This window comes from Athene cunicularia (genome assembly GCF_003259725.1).
Source record: "Athene cunicularia isolate RWA chromosome 5 unlocalized genomic scaffold, athCun1 chr5_part3, whole genome shotgun sequence".
NCBI classification, from domain to species: Eukaryota; Metazoa; Chordata; class Aves; order Strigiformes; family Strigidae; genus Athene; species Athene cunicularia.
In genome coordinates this window covers 6845920-6860660 of record NW_020799103.1, presented here as the reverse complement: position 1 = coordinate 6860660, position 14741 = coordinate 6845920, and the positions used below count along the sequence as shown (strand labels likewise).

Sequence of the window (14741 nt, the reverse complement as noted above, 5' to 3'; positions counted from 1 at the left end):
TGTATCTAATTCTTGGCTTGAGTACTATGCTGTGGTGTTAAGTCAAGTGTCATTTAGAATTATTTTTAGGGTACGCTGGTTTCCAGTGAGATATACAAAGACTAGGTACTACATGAGAGAATATACTGCAGTGTATTACATTTACGATGATTTTATGAATCATGGTGTAGCATTGCTATATTTCTCATACCTGATGAGTGACATCTTAACCTGGATGTGAATACCAAAATATTGTACCATTGCATAGTACATGCTCCTTTAGCGTCATTTACACAGAATGGATAAAATAAATATGACCTGAAGTGGTTTTCTTCTTAGTCCAGATTCTAACTGCTCATAGGGTTGAAATATTTGAAGATGACTTTTCATCGATGTATCAATCTAATGATTTTGTCTTCACATATATATTTCTTCTGTAGCTCTGTTGATGCTTGAACCCCGGTATTTTAAGCAAGTTAATTCTCACAGAAGTCACTCCTACGATTTGTGTCTTGTTTCAGAGAACACGTGTTTTGTGGTGCTCATTTGCTTGTTCTTTTAAGATGATACTTCTAGATTCAAATAATATGTTTTCTGAAACTAGTTTTGGAACAGAATTTAGTGAATCTTATCAAAGCTCCAGTAAACTGCACTGGAGGGCATGACGTGAGGGGGGTTAACATTGTGTTTTGTAAAGTGTCATCATCTGCTAGAGCTGCTGTTACCAGATTGCAGAAACCCTCAGTATGAGGGGCATTGAGCACAGAAACGTGCATGCAGAAAGAGTAACTGTTCTCAAAACTGCTTCACTCTCCTTCATAGAAGCCAGTCACAGCATACAGCTGGAAAAACAAACAATGAAATAAATCTTACCTGCTTTCATGTCACAACTTATATAGAGAAGAATTCCCACAAATCAGGTCACGTAACTGTGACTTTGTCTTCTTCCAGATCACTTCATAAGCCTTATTATTAGTATGATGTCTGCCAGGGACTGCACAGTGTTATGACTGCTGTGTGGCTGTGGTGGATCCCCAGAGCCATTCATCTTGAAGAACTGTGAAACATAGGCACATGGTTCTCCCTGAGTTTAGTCACAGAAAATTGCAATTAAACTAGGTTCTTTTTGTTCTAAAATTTTCCAACATAGAGTGCTTTTTTTTTTTTTCTTTTTTTTCTTTTTTTTTGGTCAAGACGTGATTAAAAGGGATATTTATCCCAGATTTGGGAAGGAGGCTAACCTTTCCCAAACCATAGACTAGATTTCATTTTGTGGAAAACAATTAAATATTACAATTTATTTTTTAGTAACTTCTTATCTACAGACACTTTTGTAATTCTTATGTGCTTTAGGAGGCTTGCCTGGGACACTTTTTGTGCATAACCACCAAAGGTATGTAAGAATACATGTGGTATACATGTGATAAAGCCTGCGAAGAGAAGCATGATGTTATGAGCAAGTAGTAGTGTGTGCTACGACAAAAATAAACACCATAGCTTTGCTAGTTCCCCACATAGCATTTAATGGGTATGAAGCAGTTCAGTCATGATATCAGGGAAGTGATACATCTGTTAAGAGAAATGCATTTTATGCACCATAAAATTAAATGTTGCATTGCCAAGCAATATAGCAAGTATTTCTGTAGTCAATTTTTGCAAGCTAAACATTGTAATATGATATCCTGAGAAGGTGGTACTGGAAATCTGTTTTGAAAACATAATCCATTAGCAACACGCACTGTACTTGATGGAAGGATTACAGCTGCCATTTATGGTGCTTTATTTTTTCTACATTAAGAATATACTGTGTACCATTAGCAGACTGAAACATAAGAAGGTTATTTCACATTTATGTTGAACCTTATCATTCTAAATGAATCCAAAGTACTAAAAAAAAAATCTATGCAGCATATGCTCTGTGGTGCTACTGAAGCGCTATTATCGGGTTGCGAGGCGAACAAACGTTGTCTGGAATGTTTTGCATGCATCAGGGAAGAAAACTTTGGCCAGACGCACCAAGCTTTAAGTACTGCACTTTTCAAAAGTTTCAGCACCTCTAAGGCATGCTCAAGCCAGTTGTAGAGATTTTTCATTACTTTGATTTTTTTGAAGCAAATGACACTGTGATGGGGCCCATACGGCAAAATATGGAGTGCACTGAGGCAGAATCATTGAAGTGAGATTTGTGACCCAGGTGGCATTGCTCTATAAGAAGCAACTGAGGATTTATATTTCATCTTGCTTTCACTTTACCATTCCCCAACATGTTACTACCCAGTGAGTTCTCTGTAGAAAAACTAGCAGAGAGGGGGAACAGGTAGCGGAAATGTGAGTCAGTGTTGGACATGTTTTCCATATATTACTTAAAATTAAACAATTACTTTGTGTGATTACGTGTGCATGTAAGGACACAAGTCAGCAGTGTGGTCTTACAAATTGTGACAGAGATGTACTCCTTAGAGTCTTGTAGTTTGAGAATTTAAGGGGTAAATTCTTTGTGACTGTGCAAATTGATATAGATTTACTAATTGACACTAGCAGAGTGTGTGGTCCCTTGGGTTTCTAAAATGCTCTTGGCTCAGTCAAAGATTATACACACAAAGATTATATTTGCTTTTCTGCTCTTTACTTGTTAAATGCATTCTTTATTAAATTATATTTCTGTAGTTAACTCTGTTATGAAAAAGTGCCTAGCAGGTTCAGGTTCTTAATGCGTCTTCCTCGCTGGGGGGTTGTAAGGCTTAATTGTTCATAATGTGTAAAAGCTTGAGATGAAAGGATTTATGTAGAAGCAATGTATTATGATGATTATAAGGCTGATGGTGATGCATATCACACCTGCTGTCACACCAGCTTGAGTGAAAGCAATCTCTGCCTTTAGAGTGAAATTTCTGAGTAATGGTGAGAACAATATAACTTTCCAGTGCTGCTTTTTTTCCCTATTGAAAAATCTGGTGGGTCTAAAATGAGTCAGAATATTTAAGTTTATTCTCTTCTGGATGAGCCTTACACTTTAGAGTAAAATTTGTTTGGTGATAATTTTTTAGGTAAATCCAGATGCTGAGATGAACACATCTTTTGTCACTGGGAAAATTAAAATAATTGCTTAAAACCTACCTTTTTAAAGTTGGTTTTTTTTGAGAAAACTCTTCTTTAGGGATAATATTTTAGCGACTGAAAAAGTTTTTGATTTAGAATGCAGATAAGGGCTGAGATGAATTGTGTCCTATTAATAGTTATTTGCATTCTCTTTTTAATCCAACAAATGCAAAGGTCAGAAGTGTAGAAGAGTGCAGAAGTTATCTAGACCTAAGAGAATCCTTTATTTAGTGTGGTATGTTTTAGCAGTGTGTTTGAATCTCTCTCCCCCCACCTCTCCAACCCGCCTTCATTGTTTTCTTTGTTACTCTTTCTTTCCCCTATATAAACTTGATTTGAATGAGACGGAATGCCCTGGGGCATTGCTGATGGGATACAGGCTTTTCATCTCTTGATTGCTGCCTTGGCAGTGTCTTTAGTGAATTCTAACCTTTATTGTTAGAGACTGCAAGGTAAGATAGATTCTGTAAATGGAGATTAACTCTTAATTCTGTTCCTTAATGGGGAAACATCTATATCTAACATGGCATCTTTCCTGATAAAGACTGAAGGCTGGATGGGTATTGTGGATGTGTTCTGAAAGCTTCACGTACTGAAGTCCTTGTTTGTAGTCAGAGGACTCTGATCTCAGAACTGACAATTCCCATCCTACTGGTCAGTAGAATTCAATCGTACTTTGAAAAAGGCTTTTTATTTTCAGTGGAGTGGCTTGGCAGAATGAGTACGATTTAAAAGATGATGCAAACATCCGTTAGAAGACGTTTTCAAAGATACCGCAGTAGCTGTTAGTTGCAGCATTCCAGGAGTATAATATTATCATAAGACAAGGAGAGAAAGCACCCGAATTCTAGTGTGATTGTTTAAAAATACACTACTTAAGGTCTATTCATGTCTTTGTAAGTTAGTTGTCTTTACGCATCCTTGATCCAGACCAGAAAATCCCACTGCCATTTTATTTCCTTTTTTTTTTTTTCTTCCCCCTCCCAAGTAATGTCACCTTCAGTAGCTAATTGCTATCAGTAATTCCTTGATTTACTATTGCATATTTTGTGCAGCTATCAAAACAAATACTTGTTTTCGGTTTCAATAATTATGCTTGCAGTAAGGTACCAGCAACCTTCAAAAAAATGTTGCTGAATGTAACACTTCAGAAACTGCGATTTCCCCCAAGAAACACACTTGCTTCCAGCCACAACTAAAACTGCTTCCTTAAAGTTTCTTTACAATTTCAAAAGATAGCGTTCCTCATAGAGTGAATTACCGTAAAATGATTTTAACATTTAGGAATGTATTTGTACAGCTCATTCAACATTCTAGTGTTTTTAATAACACGATGATTTGATGATGCTAGGTAGCTTTTTATTAAGCAATATAGAGTAAATCTTTCACACTGAGACAGAATGTTTCTTACAGGTAAATAGACTTGTGTTTTATTGGTGAACGCGCCTATCAGTGCTACAGGGCAAAGCCAGAAGAGTGAATTTAAAGACCGTATACCTGTTTCACTAGGGTTTATTCTAGCTCATTTTGTTCTGACTGTGTCGATGGAGTGGGTTTGTATGGACTGGAAGGCTGAGGTCACAGAACTGTAAAACACACACAGTTAGAAAACTACTTCTGTGTTGTCTGAATATTCCATGTCCTGTACCTAAGGTCAAGCAGACCTAAGATTGCATCCACCGTGTATTGAATTCAGTTTTTTTTTCCAGTGAGTTCAATGGGGTTTGAATTAAGGTCTTTCTAACGTTGTGATAATAGATCAGGGAAGGGAGAATGCTTCTATTGTGCTTCTGGAACATGCTTCTTTATCCTTAAATTAAGATTGATTAAGCATAACTGATTTCTAAAGAAACTGTACCTCAGCCAAAGTGGAAGCAGGTCAGAAGTTTCACATCCTGAGCAGCCTGATCTAGTGGAAGGTGTCCCTGCCCAGGCAGGGCAGGGGGGTTGGAACTAGATGATCTTTGAGGTCCCTTCCACCCAAACCATTCTGTGATCCTCTTTTTCTTGCTTTATAATGACTTCAGGTTTTAGTAAAAGTTTTATTCTCTCTGATTTGTTTTGATAACTTTACTGAACTTTAAATTAAAATATATAAAATTATAATTTATGTTATGTATCTCAATATAAACTACCCATTTGTTAAAAAAAGAAAATAGAAGTATAATAAGCACACTGATATGGTGGAAAGAAAAACTCCAATAACATAGTATGTCATTACTCAGAGTAAATTTCAGTGTGGTTTTACAGTTTTAACTGTTGACTTGAATTTTGAAAAATGATGTTCAGTTGGTTTGTGGAAGTATTCTGCCCTATTTTGTCATGCTTAGCGTTAGGCTATTAGACAGACAGCTGCAGTTGACTCAAAATGGTGCACTAAAAATACTGGAAGAGTCTAGCCTTGAGGAAGCAGGGCAGTAAAATGGCAACAAGAATATTTATTTAGCACAGAATCATCTGGGGATGTGAGATATGCTTTCGGAAGTGTAATATATCAGAGGACAAATTTTATTTCATTCCTTTTGTCTCTTACTGCTTCTGTTGATCTTTTTCATATACATTCTAGAAAATTGTCACATACCTGTCCTCAGAGCCTTAAAGTAAGATGGACATCAGTAAGTGTTTCCTATATGACTTTTTACCAGTACGGTATGCTTTCTGAATTAATTTAAAGAAATATAACTTGTTTGTTCTTTATAAAAGATCTTAGGTGAAAAATGTATTGATCAAGGTGGATAACTTACACATTCAAAAGGAAGTTCCATTACTGGGGTAGTATGAAGGAAATTATTAGTATTTGTCACTGTGATTCATTGTACTAATTTTAAGGATTTGATGTTTCATTTTTCAAAAAAATCCAGCATCTGCAGCCAAACAGCACTTGAGCCACCCTGAAAGCACCCAGTCTGACGGCCTGCTGCTTGCACACAAATGGCCACAACTTGATTACATATCACTCAAGCAAAACACCAAGCACCAAGAGAATTTAACATCATATAACAGTAAAGAAAGGGCCCACTGCCAAGAGTTCAGTGCCTTCTGAGAGGTATTCTCAGCTTTCCAAATTCACTTTAATCTTAATTTTGCAAGTGCTGTGTGACAGAGCTCTGGGTGCTTGAAAAGATTCGCTGCTACACGAGCTAAAGTAGCCTAGTGACAAACTCGATGGTATTAGTGCAGTCCTTCGAAAAATACTGTATACTGTGCAAATATATGCACACATACAAGCTCACACACAGTATGTATGTATGCATGCCTGTATCCAATATCTTTGGCATCATTTTTTCCTGATACATTCATTATTCTTTATAATCCTTCCAGATACTTTTCTGGTTTGCCCTTTTTCCTTCTTTACTCTCATTGTGTGTTGCCTCCCGTATTTGAAAGAATTCCTCCATGCCTTCTGAGTGCTTTGAAAAAAACTCCATCTCCAAACCTTAATTCTGAGTTCATTGATCTTTGTTCAGGATTAGTTCTAAGTAGGAGTTTTGTACTACCAGGATTAGGAATTCTGACTACAGTAGGCAGCCATTATGCAAATTGTGTTGTAAAGTCCCTCTTGTGTGCGAAATCTCTAGAAATATAAATCAGGAATAATGATTTTACAATTAGCTGTTAGAAGACCTGAGATTTATAGGCTATTCCTGAACTGAAATAACTGTCATACATACCACGCATAAAATCTGAAGCATAAATTAGGTTGGAAGCCACTCACAAAGGTGATGGACTGCCCAGCCAAGGATGTATCTTCCAGTCTCAGATGTGTTTGCATCCTGATTGCCAGACTGACCCGCGCTCCCCTTCCTGCTCCAGCATGTGGGATGAAAATTTTCCAGGACACTTCTTTTGCCCAAAGTTCATTCCTGATGGATTTGTCCTTCTCTGACTCCAGTCAGCTGTAAAAGGACTCCAGTGGCATTTGGCAGACTTTGTGTTAAATAAGTCGCACCCTGTATCCAGTAGATGAAGTTCACTAAACCAAGAAGATTTTTGTACTTTTATAGATGATAGCGTCGCACTTGAGTACAGGGAAAAAGAGCAGAACCTCTGCTGCTCCCTTATTTTGCTTGTGTGATTTCTCCTTACTTTCTCAGCTGTCCTCTAAAACCCGCCTCAGCAACTGGTATCATCTGATTATTCTGGTATTTGGCTTACATAGTTGGATTGTTATCAACTGCGACCTTGTGCGTGCTTGGCTGAGTAAATTCAATCAGCTAATGAAATTGCAGTCTTTCCATCAATTGATTATCAAATTGCTTGTATAGTTCCTCTAGCCCATCTCTTTTCCAAAGCTGCACATTTTTGTTTACCCAGGCAGTCTGTGCCTGACCCCTTCCTTGCCTTTCCCAAATGTCCCTTTTTTCACTTGACATGCATATGGTCTTTGAGCCTGGCCAAATACCAGTGGACTTCATAGTCGTTTTACTGACCACTCTATTGAAAATAAATCTGCAGAAACGCCTTTCAAAAGTGCAAGAGAAGCTAGTATGATTTTGTCTCTTACGTTGCCAAGTTTAACAATCCCAGGCACCTGCTGATTCACACAACAAAGATGTTGTCAAGAGGGGACGACGCTTGCCCAGGCAGTGACCAGGAGGAGCTGTGGTTGGCATTTTGGGTAGGGAACACTGCACAGAGCAAAGTGCTCTATGGTGAGCACCAATAAAGGATGGATTTGCCTGCCTTCTTTTCTTTCCCCTCCCTGTGCTGGTACATAGTCTTTGAGCAAGTAAAGGGGTCAGGCTGAAGTCCCTTTGAGTTCCAGTCCTCTAGAAAGCTGCTGTAGGGTTAAATACAGGGCAGCATTGGCAGGATACCTGCTCCTGTATTTGGCCATGAAGAACAATTTACGCTGTTTGCCATAGGAATCTAACACTCACTGAAGCTGATTCATGCATATGAGGCCGGCTACCAACTAGTTTGAGATGATTGTGAGCACCTAGTACTTTGGGCCAAAACGCAGGAAAGCCGCAGGTTACTCTATCGCTACTACGCAGTAGAAGCCGCTATTATGTCTGCTGTCTGAGGGACAGGGTCTCACCTTGAGCTGCACTGTAATTGCCACTGCAAGGTAGGCTAATGGCTGTTCTGCTCTGCCGTTGTCTTGAGAAGCTGTGGAGTACCTTGCTTACGGAAAGAAGCTAGTGATCGGCTTTATCTGTGATAAACCTAACATAATACAGGAGTAGCCATGGTTTTGGCCCATATAAACACATACAGTATACCCTGTTGAACAAATCTGCATTTGCTTTCTTTAATTAAGAGGTTTTCTTCTCTATGATATGGGGGGCAGGAGTTTGCATTTTTGGTATTTCTATATTCTTTTACGTAAGCTATGGCACATTTTATCTTTTTGTGGAGTGATGTTCCTTTTGGTACTAATGAAACTTTTTTTCAATTTTTTTTTTTTTTTTTAAATTTCCTTGACTAAAGAAGAAACAGGGAAAATCATGAGGGGGAGAGAAGCAGTGGAAGAAGCCAAAAGTACCCACTGTGAAGGGCACTCCCTTTTCAAACCTGTTCCATCTCTTTGTGCTGTCAAGTTGAAGAGGTCATCTGCTTAGCAAACAAATTGTACAGATGTTCTTAAAATGCTGGTGTTACTGGTGTTGAGATGAAGAGGAAAGAGGGACTATCCACTTGATAGAATTCTAATCAGTTGCTTCTGAGTGCAAATTCTCAGAATTTGAGAATTTGCTCATTCTCAAATGGGAGAAGATGAACCCTAAGTAAATGAGGTGCTTCCATTTTAACTGAGTTTCTTTTTTTTTGGAAAGTAATGTACAGGTAGGATAAAGGCAAAAGGAGTACAGTGTACTATACCTATGGTTCCGTTACATTTGGTCATTTTATATTTCTATGGTGACATTGTTGTGGGTGATCTATAGCTGTAAAAGTGGGGATTATGCTGTACTAGGGCAACATCAAGAAATTGGCCTAATAAAAGCTGTGTTTAATAAATAAGTATATGAAATTTTAGAAAATACAAATGTAACAGTAATATTAAAATTGTAATGTTTTATTACAGCTTTCTAGGAAATTTCATTTGGTGTATATCAAGAAACAATATTATATATATATCCAATTTATTTGAGAAAGTGACTTTTGTATCTTCATAATCAAGTAATGTTCCTTTAAATTTGTAGGATATTTTTTTCTTGTGTTTTTCTCTTCATAAAATTATTTTTATATATTTATGAACATAAGTATTTTTATTTATTAATAATAATTACTTTTTTACACTTGGAAGTAAGAGGTATTTGCTTAACGTCAGGGTTCCACGCTGCAGTACCTGCTTTCCTTTAGTAGCACAGTGAAGTGTTGTACTGTGCTACCATACAAAAAATTAAAATACTCAAGGCAATTCTTTCAGCTCTGTAAGAAAGGAGGCTGGAACCCAAACTGTCCAGCTTCCCTGAGTCTTGTAACCAGAGGGGCTAAAAAGAGACTACAGTATTCATTAACAGACAGTACAAAATATTTTGAAGCTACTGTTAGCATGCCCCCTTCACACTGGCTCTCTTGTGCATAGAACAAATGGAATTTACAGAAATGTCAGACAGATTCCACACCTTACAGTCAGAGAGGCTGTAGCTCTTCTAACTTCCTCCCTGGGGATGTCCGTAACAGCTTCATTGGGAGAGGAGATAACTCTGTTTAACTGGACAGGGGAAAAGAAACTGCACCCCATAAATATGTAGGCAGTGGGTATGCAGCTTGTGCATGTCCAGGAGCATCGTTCCAAGTTTGTGGGTATGTTCATGCTGCTCTTTGTGGAGCTCCACAGCGAGACTCCCCTGTCCCTCCAACATTATCACAAAAGCGACATATCCAGCAGATTGATAATTTGGGTGTTTCCGTTCCCTACAGATCCATCATCAAGGAGGACATGCATCAAAAATAAAACTCCTTCTCTTCAGAGAAATTATGTCTATTTAGGATGTCTATTTATATGATAAAGGCTTTTATTTTGGAGGAAGAAATCTGTTAGCATTACAGAGATTTGTTCGCTTTGGTAGAAGCCTCCTGAAATCAATAGATTCTGTTTCCTTTACATATGGAATGCTGAATAAGACTCTTAATGATGGAGATTTACCCTTGTAGACTTCTACCCTAATAGCATCTTCACTTAATTTTCCTGATAAAACCTTTATTACAAATTCGGCAATCATTCTCCTTTATAACAAGGTTGCCAGCCTGCAAATAATTTCAGGGACAGGATCTATTTATGGGAATAAATTAGCAAAATATGATCCAGCCACAATTTACCTTTCATGTGTTAACTTTCTTTGAGTAGGAGGGAGTCTGCAATTAAGGTTTATAACTGCTAGTTCTGTGGTACTGGTGGGTCCCCATCCCCCCAAATAGAGTTTTGATTTTGAAGGGTCTAAACTGCAGTGGAAGTCTAGATCCCACAGCCCATCAGAGGTACAACAAAGGATAAGCACCAAAGCAGGTACTTTGGTGAATGCACGGGCACTCCAGCTGATTTACTATTCAGCCACCAAACTGCTCCCTGTTGGGTCCTCTTGTCCATAAGACATAGATACAGAAGTGATGTAAAGATTTTCTTTAATTAATCTCTTCTGCTAAGGGTGTAAAGGAAAAATCTCATTGTTGGAAATGAATGAATTTTGATAAAATGTTCTAAAAGGCTTCAGCCAGAGGCAGAACTATTAGAGAAAATAGTTCAAATAAGTGAAGTTTGGTAAAATTGCTAGCAATTGAAACTGAGTTCCTATTATTAGAGGTATTGAACATTCTTAAAATTCAGAGTGGTGCTGTCAGTACTGCAGATAATACTGTGAGCTCTTTTTCTAGTAAAGGAAAGTAGCCTTTAGACAAACATTTTGATTTTGTAACGATGTTGTGAGATTTGTGGTTCTGATTCTCCTACTTCTTGCAAGCCTGCAATACAGGAATTAGAGGGTTTTTAGAAGAACCATCTGCGGAACAGCAGGATAATTCTGGCACTCTTCCTTGGGGTTTTCTTTTCTTGCATAAAAATATAATGAACCACCTCCCCCAAATCCACCAAAGCCTGATCAACAAAGGTAAGCACAGTTAGTCTGTATTGCAGAGGACTACCCAGCCTCTGCAAAAATTAAAAAGGATAGTTGAAATCTTCCCTTCTGCAGACATTGCCCAACTTCTTCCTCAGCTTCATCTTCTGACATCCATATAACAAGTTAGTTCCTGGGTTCCTCTTCGTGCCGTAGGCAGTACAGAGTCCCTTTCTCTCAGGAACCTGTAGTACATCAATTCCTCAGGTTGTCTCTGTACAGATACAGGTTGGTTTTTTGGTTTGGTGGGTTTTTTTTTGTTTTGTTTTGTTTTTAGTTCCTCAGATGTGACATGGAAAGGATAGGGGAATTACAGAATGCTCGACAAATAAGTGCTAGCACATTTGGATATGTATATTGGGAGTTGTGTCTTGATATAGATATGTAGGAAGGAATAGAAAGATAGAATTTTGATCAATGCCAGGCATCCCAGTCTTTATCTCCGAGATGTGAAGAGCATGCTTGGCTGTGCCTGCAGATGTCAAGACCTGGCTGCTGCACTGACACAACACAGTTTTTGCACTAATGGGAAAATCTTTTACATGACCAGCCCTGTCTCATAAGCCTTTCTCTGTTAGTAATCTTAAAAGAGAACAGAAGAAAACACCACCTTACTGTGCAGACCTAGGAATAGGATTTATTGTAAGAAGCAGACATTTCGCATTAGTAAGTTGGTAGTATCGGTTATGGTGGCAAAGAAAGAGTGTAAGTACTCTAACGGAAGCCCTCTTACCTACCTATCCCTATCAGCTCTAACAACTTTCAGTGGACACTTGTGATTGTTATAGACAATAACCATTTCCCTTTTTTATGTCCTTTATGACTTCTTTTATTTGAAGAGTCTCATATAGTTCTTTCTCAGTGCTAGACAGCATATATTGTGGATGAACTATTCACTTTATTCATAGAACCATAGACTGGGTTGGGTTGGCAGGGACCTTAAAGACCATCTAGTCCCAACCCCCCTACCATGTGCAGGGACACTTCACTAGTTCAGGTTGCCCAAAGCCCCGTCCAACCTGGCCTGGAACCCTTCCAGGGAGGGCGCAGCCACAGCTTCTCTGGATAACTTATTCCGATGTCTCACCACCCTTGCAGTAAAGAATTTCTTCCTTATAACTAATATAAATCTACCCTCTTTCAGTTTAATACCATCACACCTTGTCCTATCCCTACAATTCTTGATTAAGAATCCCTCCCCAGCTTTCCTGTAGCCCCCTTTCAGTCCTGGAAGGTTCCTCTAGGGTCTCACTGGAGCCTTCTCTTCTCTGGGCTGAACAACCCCAACTCTCTCAGCCTGTACTCATAAGGGAGGTGCTGCAGTCCCTCAATCATCTTAGTGCCCTCCTCTGCATCTGCTCAAAGCAGTTCTATGTTTTTCTGATGTTGGTGCCCCCAGAGCTGGACACAGCACTGCAGGGGGGTCTCAGGAGAACAGAGCAGAGGGGGAGGATCCCCTCCCTCGATCTGCTGCACACACTTCTTGATGCAGCTCGGGACAAAGTTGGCTTTCTGGGCTGTGAGCACATGTTGCTGGCTTATGGTCAGTTTTCCATCCACTGATACACCCAGATTCTTCCCTTCAGGGTTGCTCTCAGCCCCCTCATCGCCCAGCCTGTGTTTGTGGTTGGGATTGCCCTGACCCATGGGCAGGGCCTTGCACTTGGCCTTGTTGAACTCCATGAGGTTCACACGGTCCCACCTCTCCAGCCCGTCCAGGTCCCTCTGGATGGCACATCCCTTCCCTCCAGCCTGTCAACAGCACCACACAGCTCGGTGTTGTTGGCAGACTTGCTGAGGGTGCCTCGATCCCACTGTCCATGTCAGCAACAAAGATGTTAAACAGCGCCAGTCCCACCCTGAGGAATGTCACTTGTCACTGCTCCCCACTTGGACATGAAGCCGTGGACCACAACTCTTTGAGTGTGATCATCCAGCCAGTTCCTTATGCCCTGAGCGGTCCGTCCGTCAGATCTATATGTCTCCAGTTTATTGGTAACGATGTTGTCCATGACAATGTCAAATGCTGTGCATAAGTCCAGGTAGATGTGTTTTTCCAATTTTTTTTTCCAGTTTTTTCATTTCTTGCCCTTTATATCTGCTCTGCCGCAAATTCTAGTTTCTTTGTTGTCATGCAGAAGTGTATTACTACTTCACAAAAGTCTCTGCTTACTCTCAGTTTCAAACCAGAAGAAATGTAGATGAAGAGTTTAACTTATACCTTCTCTGAGAGTGCAGGCATTAGAAATGAGCAAACGTTCCTTTCAAGAGCTCTGTAGGGACTCCTTTGAGTCTCATCATATTTTCCATATGTTTAACAGCTGTATTTCATACTAGTACTTTGAGCTTTCTGCAGTTCTACTTTTCTACAAATATTTATATGCAAAAAAAAAAAAAAATTAAAAAAAAATCACAAAATGCTACTCTTAAACCAGATTTCTCTTTTTCCCATAAAGTAGAAATTGACTGTTTTAAAAATAGATTTATTTCAGAAGATTCCCATATGGAGTGTGTGCATTTATGAGCAGGAAGTGTTACTGGTCAAGAATCGTGCTTTCTCCACATCACTACCTTGTGCCAGTCACAAGAGGGCTTATGATGTTCTACTGTCTTCTCTAAACCACTTCAGAATTCTTCTCCCTGTGTTATCCTCCATAAAGCAGTATGGAATGCTATGAATTATATGTTTAGAGGAAGGAAGATCTGTCTATCAATTCAGTCAAGAGATATGATGATGTGATTTTTTTGCCTCTAAGTAGTTAACAATTGCAAAAGATTCTTTGTAATGCTTAGTACTTTATTCACTTTATTTTTCTTTTTTAGTGCAATGGAAAATAAATCTTAAACATTTCTTCTGTTATCTAGCACTTAAAGCCTTTTCATAGCATTTGTAACATCTCTTTGCCAACATTCCATCTGTGATTTTAGCTTGCAGGAAACACTTTGTTATTAGCTTAGATGCAGAGAGCTGCTGTTTAAATATTAGTTGTAACTCCTGTCATAAGTGCAGCCAAACCCACTGAGTAACTTGTGAAGTTCAGTAAATATCTTGGAGATGGTGAGTAGTGTGGTGTGTGTAGGGCCTGCTCTTAGTCTTAGCAAAGGTCTTACTCAAGTTAACAGCACAGATTAAATGGTGTCCTGATGCTTGCCGTTTCCTTTCTTCTCCTTCACCTCAGTTCCACTACTTATACACACACAGCAAAAAGAAAGATCAAAAAATAACATTAAACTGCAAGCAAACTTCTTCCACAGTTAGTAGTTTCCCTGCTAAACCCACTATAAGTGAGAGGAATACCATGGAACACCACAGAGTGCTTTCAAGAAAAAATACGAGCTCCATCAGTTGTTTCAAATCCCAGTTATTGGACAAACACTTCTAAAGTACTTGTGTATTGCACTGTCAAGAATCACACCTCAGTAGAGGCATTATCTTGTGGTTGAGCCTTTTTCCTCTGTTTTGAGTCATGACCCTCACCCTATTTCATTTCTCAATTCCACAAAATATACTTTATACTTAAAAATAAAAAAAAAATAGGAAAATAGTATGTGTTTACAGACATTTCAGTTAAGCATATTTAATAGAAGAGAGAAACAAAG

General features: G+C 38.8%; 1 protein-coding gene across 3 annotated transcripts in view; it reads left to right on the top strand.

The window, feature by feature from the left end:
• NELL1 (neural EGFL like 1) overlaps window positions 1-14741 on the top strand; it is a 290337-nt gene that overhangs the window by 207208 nt on the left and 68388 nt on the right. The window lies entirely within an intron of this gene.